We start from the raw sequence: 15,689 nt of genomic DNA, 5'->3' as shown, positions 1-15,689 counted from the left end.
GATTCTATTTATGATCTGTTTGCATTACACGTGCTCTAGAGACGTACAGTTCTATATGCCACGCGTGTGGCTTTATACCTGTAAGAGGAGGACATCAAGGGCAAAAGCTTTGTCAGTCATATAGCCCAAACATTTGGTAAAACAAATACAGTAATAATTACATTTGGTAAAAACAGGTATTAAAAGACTTGAAATATATATTAAATGTATATTATATAATACAAAGTATTAATATTATATAACATATATCAAAAAGCCTAGAAAAAAGAATATAAAGAAATGGTAAGATATATGTTATCTATCTACAGGTTATAGGTAATTTTCATCTTCCCTTTTATTGCTTTTCTGAAGTTTTCTAAATCAAGCTTTCTAAACGTTTGCTAGTATATTATTTTTAATATGAAAAGTGCAATAAAACTTGTTAAAGATGAAAATAGAAATCCAGTTATATGCTGCCATCTCTATCAATTTATGGTCTTAGAAAAAGATAAATATAGAGACAAACATTTTCTGAAAAAGCTTTGTGGGATATTTCTTATATACTTGAGACTATGTGGCCACAGCAGGCTGTTAGATTACATGAGGTTTCACACACTTAACTAAACTGAAGATGTGAATGTCACTTAACATCATACTCAAAAACCGCTTCTGTATTCAGAAAATACCCTAGCCATATTTTAGTGATTTTTAAATTTTTTATTTACTGATTTTACAGAGAGAGAGAGAGAGAGAGGGAGAGAGATATGCATTCATTAGTTGCTTCTTGTATGTGCCCCGACCAGAGATTGAATCTGCAACCTGGGCATACGTATCGGGACGGCTCTGGTCATGTTTTAGATATTAAGTAAATAGATGTTTACTTTCTAATAAAAAGGATAATTATTTCCCCACCATCTAAGCCTCAAATCATCACTGGCTGGCTTGGCATTGTGACTGAGGGACACATTTTCCTTGAAAATGAAACTTAGATTTTTTCAACCTATAAAAGAACTTATGACTACTTATGGTTAGATTAAAACTCTGGAAAAAAGTTTGAGGAAATATATACAAAAACTTACTCTTAAAGTCATTATTTTAAAGAAATTATGTTGATAAAAAACAGTGTAACTAAAAAATGTTGAGTAGGTAACTTTTCTTCAACATCTTCAGCTATTAATTATAACGGACACAATTAATACAGCATCTCTTACAGGGTAGGGGGCTGCTTTACTCTGCACGTATAATCTTACTTAATTCTAACAACACTCTGCTAGGAAGTATCGTCTTCTTCATTTTAAAAGCAGGAACTGAGGCTTAGAGAGGTTAAGATCAAATCTCAAATTATAACACTCTAACATCTACTAGTAACAAGCAGTGAACAGTGTATCCCAATGGTACACGCTGAAGGTGATGGGTGATAATCTTATTTTGGGAAAGCAGACAAAAACTAGGGTTCAAAATAAATTTAAAAACTGAACTATGTTCATCTCAGCTAATTAATTAAATCCCTTTAAAGCTTACAAAGCATTATGGGTGAAAGTATTTAACATATTTCAAGTAACATATTGGTGTAATTTGGTAATAATAAACATTGTATGCTTTGCTCATACAATGTATTTTCAGACATCTGTAGCTTAAGCACATAACTTATACATATTTTATTTATTTATTTTTTCTGTGAGCAGTCATCTGATTTGTAAAAAGATATAAAACTTTAAAATGATGCAAAGTACCATTTTCAAAACATCAAAGAGTATTTAAGCATACTCAGCTCATAACAGAGCAAATGGGTAAGTGGAGCAATAACTCATTCTGTAGCAGGTTTAATAAACTGGCAACAGAGAAAGTTGGTTGAAGGAAAGCAGAGGACTTTGTCTTTTAAGTATTAGAACCGAGGGGCTCCATAATTACGTGGCATCCGCTCACTGTTGCGCCTATGGTTAGAAATGTATGCGATGGGAACTTCAGGGATCTTCCTGATTCTTCGTTTAAGGTCTTGGTCAACTGCAGTCACGACGTAACACTTGTGCTGAGTTACTCTCTGTACTAAGCAGTCATCTCCATAGGTTCCTTTGTGTGTGCCTGGTAATCGTTCAAGTCCTGGCTCCTTGGCAATCTTGAAAGCCACTCAATTCTTCTGCCCCATTTTCTCAGTTTCAGCCATTACACAGTCAGTTATACGAGGGATGCACTTGGCATAGAGACAGCCCATCACTAACTGCACTAAGTCCAGTTTAGTCTTAATGGGAAACTTGATAATGTTGGTGTCAAGCAGGATGTGGTAAGCTGGGCCCAACTGTGTGTTATATTAGAGGAATAAAAGCAGGAAGGGTATTGGGGCACTTCACTTTCCTTGAGTGCACTGGAATCGTCCTTTTCTTTACGCCTCTGATCTTTGAGACTAAGCATTTGCTTCATGGTCGCATACTTCCTTGTTCTCTTTTGCTTCCCCATGTTCACATCGCACTCTTGTTTCTTCTGGAATTACCACAGGCGCAACACTTTTGCCAACTTGTATGTACTTTAGATGACTTTGGTTTGGCATACTAAGTCTAAAGACATTTAAATTTAAATTTGATACGGTGACTGAACTGTTCTTCTTTACTAATTTACATATATATTTAGTATACCTTTGGTGTTACTATTTTATTAGCATCATACTATTTTCTAAATAAATGACTTATTTCAAAAGATAATCCTGGCACCTGAAGTAGGAAGGCCTGGGAAGCAGCAAAGTCTGCAGGCCGAGCCTGGAGCAGTTGAGCAACACCATCACGCCAATCCCACGGCCCATCACGGAACAACGTTTCACTGTCTCATGTTTAACTGATCCACTCATTTGAGGCTAAGCTTTCCTGGTACCTTTCCCCACTTGTTTGGGAGTTCTGCCAATGCCCAGATAGAAGGACGCTTCAGAGCAACTGTGGGGTTTACCTCACTGAGTCCTGCTTTGTAAGGCTTGGGCCCAGACAGGCAGCAGGACAACACACCCTGTGTGGACCTCCGGGCTGGGCACGGACCCCAGGCCTGCTCTGCCATCGATCAGCTGTGACCCGCAAGGGCTTTGATAACTGAGCCTCAGTTTCTTTAGTCTATTCCTTGTGTGCCCCAAGGAATATCACCTACACACTAAATTATAATAAAAATGCCCACAAAGCAAATAGGTTTTCTGTGCTAGTGCCTGAAAATGTCTTATGACCCCTAGACTTAACCAGCTATTGGAAACCGATGATAGGCAGAAAACTATAAACTTTTGCTTTTAAATCAGAACCCTGTACTTAATCCATTCTAAGATGCTACCACAATTGATTGTAATTTATATCCTGATTCTAGGAAAAAATCATGTATGAAATAAAGTACATCTTTGAAACACTGAGATATGGTGGAATAGCTGGCCAAAATAGCTATTTCTTATCGGGAGGCAGTGAAATGCTTCAGTGCACTGTGCTCAGGATCTCCTTGATGTTACTCTAGAACTTATGTCTTTTTTTTTTAAAGATTTTATTTATTTATTTTTAGAGAGGGAAGGGAGGGAGGGGGGAGAGAGAGAGAGAGAGAGAGAGAGAGAGAGAGAGAGAGAGGGAGAGAGACATCAATGTGCATCAATGTGCGGTTGCTGGGGGTTACGGCCTGCAACCCAGGAATATACCCTGGCTGGGAATCGAACCTGGGACACTTTGGTTCCCAGCCCAGGCTCAATCCACTGAGCTACGCCAGCCAGGGTGAACTGATGTCTTCTTTCCCTTATAGGTACATTTAACTTTTCAGTTCACTGAATACAGATTAACTTCAGGTTTTTTTTTCTTTTGAAAGTATAAAATAAGCACCTGGGAGGTTTGGTGAACACACATGGAGGGAGGGCTGCCAGTTTCAAGTTCCCGAGATAAAAACACAAATTGGACTTCTGGTCAAGATGGAGGCATAGGTAAACACGGCTCATCTCATACAACCAAAGCAAAAATTACAACTAAACTACAAAACAAGTATTGCCCAGAATAATCAGAAAATCAAACTGTATGGAAGTCTGACAACCAAGGAATTAAAGAAGCCACATTCGCCCAGAAGGATAGGAGGGGCAGAGACTCGGATATGCATAGAAAAGGGGTCCCACGACCATGGGTGGTGGATAAAAGTCAGGAGGGATATCTCAGAATTAGGGACCCCAGCCCCACACCAGACCACCCAGCCCAGGGTTCCAGTGCTAGGAAGGTAAGTCTCCATACTTCTGGCTGTAAAAACCAGTGGGAGTTGAGGCAGTGGAAGAAACTGCAGGACTCTCAAGAGTTTCCTCTTAAAGGGGCCGTAACAGACTTAGGGTTTATGCAGACTCACTCCCCTTGGGCTTCAGCACCAGGGCAGCAGCTGGAAAGGCGCCAGTGGCATAGAGGGAGACACTGAAGTGTCTCGCATCAGGGCAAGTGCCAGGGGACAGCTTCCTCTTGGACAAAACTCCAGAGACCAGGCAGCAGCATTGTCCCCTTTCTGAGCCCTCACAGAGCCACAGAGCAGTGATACCATATCTGGGGCTACATCAACCTGGTTCACACGGGTTGCCCCGTCCTGGCAATTACCTAAGGCTCCACCCCATCCAACTTACTGGTGCACTTTTCTACAATAGGCCACACTACTAAGACAGGGAGTCAAAGCAGTGCTACCGAATACATAGAAACAAACACAGGGAGGCTGCCGAAATGAGGAGACAATGAAATAGGGCCCAAATGAAAGAACGAAATAAAACTCCAGAAAAAAAAAACTAAATAAAATGGAGATAAGCAATCTATCAGATACAGAGTTTAAAACACTGGCTATTAGGAATGCCCAAGGAACTTCAACAGCATAAAAAAGACCTAAGCAGAAATGAAGGTTATACTAAGTGAAATAAAGAAAAATTTACAGGGAACCAACAGTGGAGTGAATGAAACTGAGAATCAATGACTTGGAACACAAGGAGGCAAAGAAACAACCAATCAGAACATCTAGAAGAAAAAAGAGTCCAAAAAAACCGAGGATAGGCTAAGGAGCCTCTGGGACAACTTCAAACATACCAACATTCAAGTAATAGGGGTGCTGGAAGGAGAAGAGAAAGAGCAAAAAACTGAAAACCTATTTGAAAAAATAATGAAAGAACACTTCCCTAATTTGGTGAAGGAAATAGAAATACAAGTCCAGGAAACACAGACAGTCCCAAACAAGATGGACCCAAAGAGTACGACAACAAGACATATCATAACTAAAAAGCCAAAGGTGAGAGAATCTTAAAAGCAGCAAGAGAAAAGCAGATAATTAGCTACAAAGAAGTTCCCTAAGACTGTTAGCTGATTTCTCAAAAGAAACTTTGCAGGCTAGAAGTGACTGTCAAGAAGCATTCAAAGTGAGGAAAAGCAAGGACCTACAACCTAAATTACTGTATCCAGCAAAGCTATCATTTAGAATAGAAGGGCAGATAAAGTACTTCCTAAACAAGGTAAAGCTAAAGGAACTCATCATCACCAAGACATTATTATATGAAATGTTAAAGGGCCTTACTTAAGAAAAAGAAGATGGTCAAAACTATGACCATTAAAAAGGCAATAAATTCATAACTATCACCAACTGAATCTAAAAAGCAAACTAAGCAAACCAGCAGAAACAGAATAGTAGATATGGAGATCACATGGAGGGTTATCAGTCAAGAGGAGGAAGGGAGAGAATGAGGGAAAAAGGTGCAGGGATTAAGAAGTACGAATTGAAGCCCTGGCTGGTGTAGCTCCATGGATTGAGCACGGGCTTCGAACCAAAGAATCGCAGGTTCGATTCCCAGTCAGGGCACATGCTTGGGTTGCAGGCCATGGCCCCCAGCAACTGCACATTGATGTTTCTCTCTTTCTCCCTCCCTTCCCTCTCTAAAAATAAATAAATAAAATCTTAAAAAAATAATAAAAAGATAAATAAAATATTTTAAAAAAGAAGTACAAATTGGTAGGTACAGAATAGACAGGAGCAGTATGTTCTTAATATACTGTTAAGAACAGTATAGGAAACGGAGAAGCCAAATAACCTACATGCATGACCCATGAACATGAATTAAAGGAGATCGCTGGAGGGAATAGGGGTAGAGGGCAGAGGAGGGCAAAGGGGTAAAAACTGGGACAACTGTAATAAGCATAATCAATAAAAATATATCAAAAAAGAAACTGACAACAGTATTGAATAACTACCTTTTGTAAAGATTTCAAGCTCAAAAAACCCAAAAAACAATTCCTCCTGCTCTCCAGCAAACTGGAGACCTTGATTGCTGAACACATCTCAGTTACAATACACATTTCTTGATAACTGATGAATGGTGGCAACATTATTAAACATTTGTTCTGGAAAATTCAGTAAAGGGGATTATGGGGTAAACTCTTTTGACATATCTGGTGACTGGACCCCCTGCTTCCTTTGTGCAGTAATGGTCTGAGAAGCATGCTAGGAAGCTGAAAGAAAAAACTTCGCTTCAGTTCAACTCCAGTCATGCTCTTCCCCTAAGAAAAGCTTTCTTGCTCAGCAGTATTACTGGAGAGCTCGAGTTTGGTACTTAAAGGCTTCCTGTTCTCACTGGAAAATTGGAGTCAATGGCTGAGGCACCACCACACTAGCCTCATCCCTAACGATCACATCAGACTGTGCAGGCTAAACCGCCTTGTACAATTTCCTTTGTCTCCCCCTCCCTTTCTGTAATTTTTTTTTGTTGTCTCGTTGTTATGGGTAGTGACAGTTTCTGGTTTCTTTCGTTTATCAACGGTTTCCTTTACCACAGCCTCTATTCCTCCTGCTGGAAGCCTGGCACGATTGGAAGCTGGAAGAAAAACCACAACTGAATAGCCTGGCACTTACTTTAACAGTCATTTCCAACCACAGATTAATACTATTACTGGATTTGACTAACGGCCCTCAATCAGCCCAACTGTCATCACTTGAGAACATATGAGCCAGTGAAAGCCAAAGGGGAAAATATAAGCAAATCCAAATCATGGTATAATTTTCTGATTTCTCATCTTTTGAATGCAAAGGTGCCTCCCTGAATATCCTCTTCTTGGTTTTCCTTAATAATCTTTGTAATGTATGGATCAGGAGATAATATCCCTCTGCTTCAACTAGTCGGAGGCTTAAGTCAGCCGCTAGGGGTGCCCCAGGCACCAGTCAGCGAAAGAGGGCAAACTGCTCAGCTGCTCGTGGAGTGTGCACGTGTCCTGCACCTTGCCCCATTCCTCTCTGGAAACTGCACTGGGTGCTGGTGTGGAAGCACACTAAGAACCCCACACGGAAGTCCGCGTGCAGGAGGCCCTCTTGGAGGCTCTGTGCTGGTATCAGTGGCGTGCAGTGCTAGCCTACTTCAATTAGGAACCAGGCTTTCCTCTTCATCATTTACGTTGTGGACGCGGCAGACTCCTAACTCTGGGTGTTTTACAGACATTAATCTCAATCTTCCTCCTTAACACTGTAGTGAAAGGCATTTGTTCAATATACCACTGGTGTGAAAACAGAGTAGAAAAATCTTCCTAAAGGGCAATTTAATTCCATCTATCAAAGGCTTTAGGGCTTTGAATATTCTTTACCGCCCTATTCCACTTCCAGCAATCAGTCTTAAGGACTGTGCTCCTAAACAGCTGTGGGAATGGAGAACTTTGTTGCAGGGATATGCATTACAATCTTGCTTTAAAAATCCTTGCAAATTTCATTAATTCAATAAATATTTACTATGCCTACTATGTGCTAGAAAATATTTAAATACAAATAAATAAGACCACAATATATTTTTATATGAGAAAAACAGGTTACAAAAAAGCAAGAGCTCATCTTTAGACGAAAATCAAAACAGTATAATGCATAGGAAATACAGCTGAAAGAAATTAGTTAAGCCATTAATAATGGTCATCTTCTGGTCACTGGCTTATGGTTTATTTCCCTTTCTTCTTCTTACCTTTTTTTTAAAAAAGAAGTATCTTATAGAGAGCTATTTTGAGATTAAATAAATCTCCTGATCCGTAGGAAATGTTCACACATAATTTTAGCACTCACTGATGATTTTTTAAAATTATCTTTCATTCTACAGTTATTCTTGGCATTCTACTGTAAGAAAGAACTTTCTCTTCTTTTTTCTTTATCTTTTCAAATCAGTATGGACTCATAGATTTTATTTTACCAAATGGGTTATAACCCATTACTGTAATTATGTATTTTCATACTCAAACTGTCTCAGGTTTGCCTAGTGGACCCTTCAAACTAAATTCTGTGATAAGAATTCTGTAGACCCTTTTGATAAGTTCCCTTTACTATACTTTTTAAACATTTTCTTACTTGCTCTAGGCTTGTCTTACACTCTTTACTCATATTTTAAAAAATATCCTATAATAACTACGTATTTCTTTCATTAAGTGAAAATCTTCCTAATATATACTTCATAATACATACTATTTTATATTATTTTTAAAGATTTTATGTATTTATTTTTAGAGAGTGGGGAAGGGAGGGAGAAACAGAGGGAGAGAAACATTGGTAGGTTACCTCCCATACGTACCCCGGCAGGGGACCGAGCCCACAGCCCAGGCATGTGCCCTGCCTGACTAGGATTTGAACCAGTGACCTTTTGCTTTGTAGCATGATGCCCAACCAACTGAGCCACACTGGTCAGGGCTACATACTATTTTAAAGTAAATCTTATTTAAAGTGTAAGGTTTATTAATAAATTGTAGAATTCAAAAAATCCAGATAACTGACCCTGCTTGGCTCAATATTAAAACAAATCTCTTTTGAGTGCCAACTGAGATGGGAGAGGGGGGCATCGGCCTTACAAATCTGTGTGGAAGGCAGTTATGTCCAGTAAGATCACTGAATGCATGTCACTGCTCTCTTCTTGACTGAAACCAGTGAGCCAGCCACACAAACCCAGATATGGAAAGGAACAGTTAAAGTACATTCTGTTCAATTAATGTCTCATAGCCAAATGTGTCCTGTTTCCCCCCTCAGAAAACTGCATAGAAGAATGGTGAGACAAAAATCATTTTCATCTGTGATTGAGTTTCTTCCTGCTGACTGTTTGGAGTTTCCCTATGAGCTGGTATGAGGCACTTCTTCCTGTGGCTCAGAGCAAGCCTCTTGTGAGAGTCAGCACAGAGTGGGGACTGCATTCCTGATTCTGTAAGGTACTAGGGAAAACAGAACAGGAGCCCTTCATCTGTCATGGAGTTAGTGGACCCCTTGCCCCATAGTGCTCTGCCTGGTGTCTCTGATCTTATTAGATGACTTCACTGAAGCTCATTGTATGCTCTGCTTTTGGCCAGACAGACTCTAGGATCAGTTCTAGCCTTTGTGGCGACTGTGGTGGGGTGGAGAGGAAGAGACATAAGGAGCTCTGCGACGATTAGTCATTTCTTAAGTACTGAGTCATTTGGCCATACCGCCCAGTTGACTGTGACCTAAGTTCATAATTTGTGCTCTAGGCATAAGGTTCTGCCTAGAATCCTATCCCAGCACTCCAAGTCATAGGCTTTTTGACTCTGCATTCTCCTAATGCCTGATATTACCTCTGACAAAAAGCCACCCCTTACCCTGCTCTAGAAAAATAATGCCCCACGGCACTTGAACAATGTGAGCAATAACAGTGGCTAAGTTTTACTAAGCATATGCAATGCAAATACAAAGCTTGGTGCTTTACATATGCTGTTTTATTTAAGCTCAGATGCACACAAAGTGGGAGATCTATATTAATGCCCTCACTTTACGGTTCAGCCAACTAAAGTTGAGAAATGGTTAATAATGAGTCACCATTACCCAGCTAAGAAGTGACGGAGCCAGAACTAGGTGCCTCAAAGTCAGTTCTTGCAACCACTTCATTGTATTACACCTTTCAGATATGACTATGGAACTGTTAATGAACTTGAGACTCTGACTGAACAAAAATTCCAGTTTTTAAAAAGAAAAATTAATGAATGGAAACCACCCTGACAAGCTGATATTGAGGCCAAGTAATGTTCTTAGCTGAAGCTAAGAAAAGAGAGAGGTGATCTCAAGGAATCATGAGTCTATTAGAACACAGAACAAGTTTGCCATATAGCACCTCAGTAGGTTGCCCATTCCTTCAGCGCGCTTGGGGTCTGTGATCTCTTCACTGTGCAGAGTGCAGGGAATACAAAAGTGATAGGACTGATGAGGTCCCTGACCTTATACAGCTTACAGTTTAGGTAGAGAAAAGAATAACAATTGCTAAATAAGTGAGTGCAATGCAGAAAATTAGATGCTCTGATGAAGAATAATAATGGAGTGGTCAGAAAATGCCTCTCTAAGGAGGTAATATTTAAACAAAAAAAAGGAAGATGCAGAAGAGGCAGACCTGATGAGGTCTATTCACTTCTTTTTCATCTTTGGTAATAGCTGGAATTTGAGTACTTTTATTTTAATACTCATCCGAGGACATGCTTATTGATTTGAGACAAGGGAAGGGAGGGAGAAAGATGGTAGAAACATCAATGTGAGAGAGAAATATCCATCAGTTGCCTCTCAAATGAGCTCTGACTGGGGACTGAGCCCGCAACCGAGGTATGTGCTCTGACCAGGAATTGAACCTGCAACTTGAACCTGAGACTTTTCAGTTTATGGAACAATGCTCCAGCCAACTGAGCTACACTGCCCAGGGCTGAATTTGAGTACTTTTCAAGGGTGCTTTACAACTTGGGTTCTGTTAAGCAGGTCAACCACTGCTGTATAATCCACATGCATTTTCACTAATGCTTTCTCCACCCAGGTCAACAACACAAATATGACATGGACATGATTTCACTATTCAGTCTAAGACTGTCCCAATCAAAAGAAAAATACAGAAAGTCACTTCAGAATCAGGAATAAGACGAAAAAGCTCTTTGTGTTCTGTAGAGGTCATCCAAGTGTACTATTTGTTTTCCCCCCGCAGAACAGTCCTGTCAGCTTTAATAAAGATGATGAAAGAAAAGAAATGGGCCCAGAGGGAGAGCAAAAGGCAAAAGCAAAATTGGGTCCAATTTTTTCCTATGAATGCCATCTGTGCCATGGTCAGATGTGGCACTCAACACCAGAAGCCTTTAAACCAACACTGGTGAGTTCTGACATACTTCATATTTCTGAAAATGATAATTTCATTATCTCACAGGTAGAGATTTTGGAGAGAGTGCTGGGATCAAAAGCATGGAAGGCCTAGGGGCCTTCTTTACTGGTCTAACCGCATGTTCTCTAGAAGGCAAGCTCCCAAAGAACATGTGGGGCTGGGACCAGAGGCCATATATGGCCAAGAAGAGAATATTTTTGATGTGGAGAACTGAAATCATGGAGATTTCCTTATGTCCAAAGACTGCAACAAAATTGCTGTGTCTTCTCTTCATGGAGCTATTTGATGTTCTGAGGCCCTCCACTCCGGGGCTTCCAGAAGTCTATTTTTTCTCCATCATAATATTTCCTCTAACTACTGAATAATTAACCCTAATGACTAATCTCACCTCACAGGAAAAAGGCTTGTGAAATCTGCTCCTGATGCATACAGTAAGTGCAGAAGGGCATATTAAGTAATGTGTGCAGTCTGAAAAGGCCAAAATTTCTTTCCCCAGGCCTGGTCTGCCCTGAGAAGAGGGAATAAAGCCAGTACTCTAACGAGTGGGGCAGCCACTTTGTTGTTTCACAACCTTCCAGGCCCAGAGGATTCTTCTTTGCACACAGAAGTGACAGGGAACAGCATGCTCTCCTGCTCTCCTTTGTCTGCCAGTGGAACTCCACACCAACTGACCGAAGCTGTCACCACCTGGGGCTGCCAATGTGGGCCTCCAGATTGGGAGGCCACTGGGTCAGATGTGTGGCCTGGCGCTGGGCCGCCACCCTGCTGCATGTCCAAAGAGGCCAGCAGCCAGGCAGAGCCCTCCCTGTCATAGCTTGGCCACCTGTCTGTGAGGGAAGACAAATCCCATTTCATGAGTTTTGGCACGGTAAGCAAACTGTCCAAACCTGTATCCAAAAGCACTTGAGTGGTAGAAGGGAAAGAGGAGAAAAGTGCAGACCCCGAGTGTGGATGTAAAAGTGGATTTCTCTGGGGATGAGCCTACTGGCTAATTTGGTTGGATTCTATGGTGTTTGCACCCCACTTTCATCAGTCTTAAGCTGCATTTCTCAGGCTTTTAAGATAATTCTCTTAATGAAGTAATGTCATGCCAAAGCAATGGCATCACAGGGCTTTGCCCTTTCCTGCTTTTTAAATGCCATCAAAACCTTCATTCCCTAGCATACTCATACAGGAAAAAAAGATGAGACTTATCTTATTTTTAAGCTATTGTGTTACCAGCATTTCAATGGCACAAGAAGATAAGTACATGCTTGCAAAATAAGGCCTGACCCAATGCTCACCTGAGAGGCAGTTTGTATCTTGCTGAGTGCACATGATAATAAGGTTTCAGACTCATCAAAAATCATGGTTCAATCCAGAAGTGTGCTTGTACAACACACGGAGGGCTCCTGATGAGTCTGTAGTGAAGCCACCGTCACAAACAGGATTTCCTAGAGTGCTCTTAGGGTAAGGGAGCTTCATTCCAACTTGGGCCCTGCCATCTGGGCAGCCCTGCTGCTCCTCCCCTACTGTAAACAGGTGGTTGGAGGGGACCAGGAACTCTCCTTCCCATTGTTTCTCAGGCCTCTCACTTCCCTTTCATCTCTGGTAATGGCTGGAATTTATGGGAACACTGGATGAACTTCTGAGTCCTTTCTTCAGAGTTTATTTGCTTTGTGCATACTCCTTACAAGGGCTCCACCTTTTGGCCTCCCTCATCCCAGCCACAATTGCCCAAAGGTGTGGCATTATCACTTGACACTGTTAAACTGAACGGTAAAAGAGTCACAAAGACTTGTGTGCAGTTTTATTTTATTTTATTGATTATGCTATTACAATTGTCCTGTTTCTCTCCCTTCATTCCCCTCCACCCTGAACTCCCCCTCCCACCCACATTCCTACCCTTTAGTGCCTGTCCACGTGTCATAAGTTCTTTAGTTTCTACATTTTCCATACTATTCTTGCCCTCCCCCTGTCTATTTTCTATCTACCATCTATGCTACTTATTCTCCATACCTTTTCCCCCCTCTCTCCTCCTCCCACTCCCCTGTTGCTAACCCTCCATGTGATCTTCATTTCTGTGGTTCTGCTCCTTTTCTAGTTGTTTGCTTAGTTTGTTTTGGTTTTGCTTTAGGTGTGGTTGTTAATAATGGTGAGTTTGCTGTCATTTCCTATCCATGTTTTTTATCTTCTTTTTCTTAGGTAAGTTCCTTTAACATTTCATATAATAAACGCTGGGTGATGATGTACTCCTTTAACTTGACCTTATCTGAGAAGCACTTTGTCTGCCCTTCCATTCTAAATGAAAGCTTTGCTGGATAGAGCAATCTTGGATGTAGGTCCTTGCCTTTCATGACTTGGAATACTTCTTTCCAGCCCCTTCTTGCCTGTAAGATCTCTTTTGAGAAATCAGCTGACAGGCTGATGGGAACTCCTTTGTAGGTGACTGTCCCCTTATCTCTTGCTGCTTCTAGGATTCTCTCCTTCATTTTAATCTTGGGTGATGTAATTATGATGTGCCTTGGTGTGTTCCTCCTTGGGTCAAACTTCTTTGGGACTCTCTGAGCTTCCTGGACTTCCTGGAAGTTTATTTCCTTTGCCAGATTGGGGAAGTTGTCCTTTATTATTTGTTCAAATAACTTTTCCACTTGTTGCTCTTCTTCTTCCCCTTCTGGTACCCCTATAATTTGGATGTTGGAATGTTTAAAGATGTCCTGGAGGTTCCTAAGCCTCTCCTCATTTTTTTGAATTCTTGTTTCTTCATTCTTTTCTGTTTGGTTGTTTCTTCCTTCTGGTCCACACCATTGATCTGAGTCCCAGTTTTCTTGCTATCACTATTGGTTCCCTGTGTGTTTTCCTTCATTTCACTTAGTGTAGCCTTTATTTTTTAATCTAATTTGTGACCAAAATCAACCAATTCTGTGAGCATCCTAATCACCAGTGCTTTGAACTGTGCATCTGATAGGTTGGCTATCTCTTCGTTGTTTAAAAGTATTTGCTCTGGGGATTTGATCTGTTCTTCCATTTGGATCACTTTTTTTTTTTGGTCTTGTCACCCCTGTTATGTTGAGGGGCGGAGCCTTAAATGTTCACCAGGGCAGGTCAGCCCAGTCACTGGGTTGCAACGCTGTATGTTGGGGAGTGGTCCAGAGGGAACAACAGTGTTTACTTCACTATCTGTTGAATTTCAGTCCCTTCTGCTGCTTCCCCCAAGCATACTGGGCCCTTCTGGTGCTGATTCCCGGGTAGGTGGGCTTGTGTATGTTCTAGAGCCCTGTGGGTCTCTCCAACGAACACTCTTGTGAGGCTGGGAGTCTCTCCCTGAGCCTCAACCCCCACAGGTGTTTTCAATTGGTGTTTTGAGGCTTTATTTCCCTGAGCTGGGGCCCTGGGCTGCGTGGTCTGTCTTGCTCCCTAACTTTGCCTGGTTTGTCTGTGCGTGAATGTGGGACTGCCCGGTCAGCCAACCGCCCTGCACACCTCACTGGGTCTGCCCGCTGCCACTTCGTGCCCGAGGTTGGTCAGCTGTTGCCTTGTGCGCCTGAATCTGCAAGCCTTTGATGCGACCCCTCTCTCCCCAGCGCCCGACTCCACCCCTCCTACCAGACTGGATGAATGTGTCTAACTCCTTTGTTGTCAGACTTCCGTACAGTTCAATTTTCTGTCAGTTCTGGTTGGGTTTTTTTGTTTCTAAATTTTTGTTGTCCTTAATTTGGTTATGCGAGGAGGCACAGTGTGTCTACCTATGCCTCCATCTTGGCTGGAAAGTTCGCCCTGTGTGCAGTTCTTATAGTGCAACAGTGATTGTGCATAAAACACTATTTCCCAATATATACCGTCCACTCCAGCCAGGTATTCCTTTTTCAAGACTACACAGCTATTTATACTGCTTGCCTCGTAAAGTTCTTGTTAGAAATCCAATCAAATATCTCCAAAATCCAGCTCAGGATTAACTTCATGATTTTGTTATTCTAGTCCAGTTTGGAGTAATACTAAAGTTTTCTAAGCTCTTGTAGTATTTAAATCTGTACCACATAGCTTAGGACTTCCATATGCAGAGTCTAACACCACTTGCTAATTATCACCTGCTAGCTCATCATGTCCAGTTTTCATATTTGCTCATGCAGGGTACAGCCTCCTGAGGTCCTGGCCACAGACCTTGGTGAGAAGTGGTCTTTCATTTCTTTGCTATCTCCCCCAGTACCCTAACCAACTGGTATGTTTTTCAGAGAATATTTGAAAAACCATAGGAGCTCCTGGTTTCAGTCAGTTTTATTTCCTACGATGCAAGTGTGTTGAATCCATGAGTGTAAACATTAGAGTGCTTAAAGGAATAATGCTAGGATTAGTATCTGTCTAATGTTTATGTCATCTCATTTAGTAAAATGATGTAATATCTCTAAATGTAAAACTAAGTGCTTTCTGGGAAAATAAAATAAAAAAAACTTCACTGAAGAAAAATTTTTGAGATTGTGTCAATAGGGAGAAATATGGCAAAACTGTTGTGAGGAAGGCAAGGACCAAATAATGCACTTGGCCCATTTTGTGCCAAAGCTACTCAGAGTGATAGGCTCTGAGCTACAGGCTGCAATGTGTTCATTCATTCATTCATTACTTATTTTCTCAGTGC

At 41.2% G+C, this 15,689-nt stretch overlaps 1 protein-coding gene and 1 pseudogene across 1 annotated transcript in view; both read right to left on the bottom strand.

Moving 5' to 3' along the window:
- The window catches only part of CDK6 (cyclin dependent kinase 6), a 165,012-nt gene that overhangs the window by 36,857 nt on the left and 112,466 nt on the right, over window positions 1-15,689 (bottom strand). The window lies entirely within an intron of this gene.
- On the bottom strand, window positions 1,044-3,459 carry LOC118497071 (annotated as a pseudogene).

This window comes from Phyllostomus discolor, chromosome 10 (genome assembly GCF_004126475.2).
Source record: "Phyllostomus discolor isolate MPI-MPIP mPhyDis1 chromosome 10, mPhyDis1.pri.v3, whole genome shotgun sequence".
Taxonomy (NCBI): domain Eukaryota; kingdom Metazoa; phylum Chordata; class Mammalia; order Chiroptera; family Phyllostomidae; genus Phyllostomus; species Phyllostomus discolor.
This window is presented reverse-complemented; position numbering and strand designations above follow the sequence as displayed.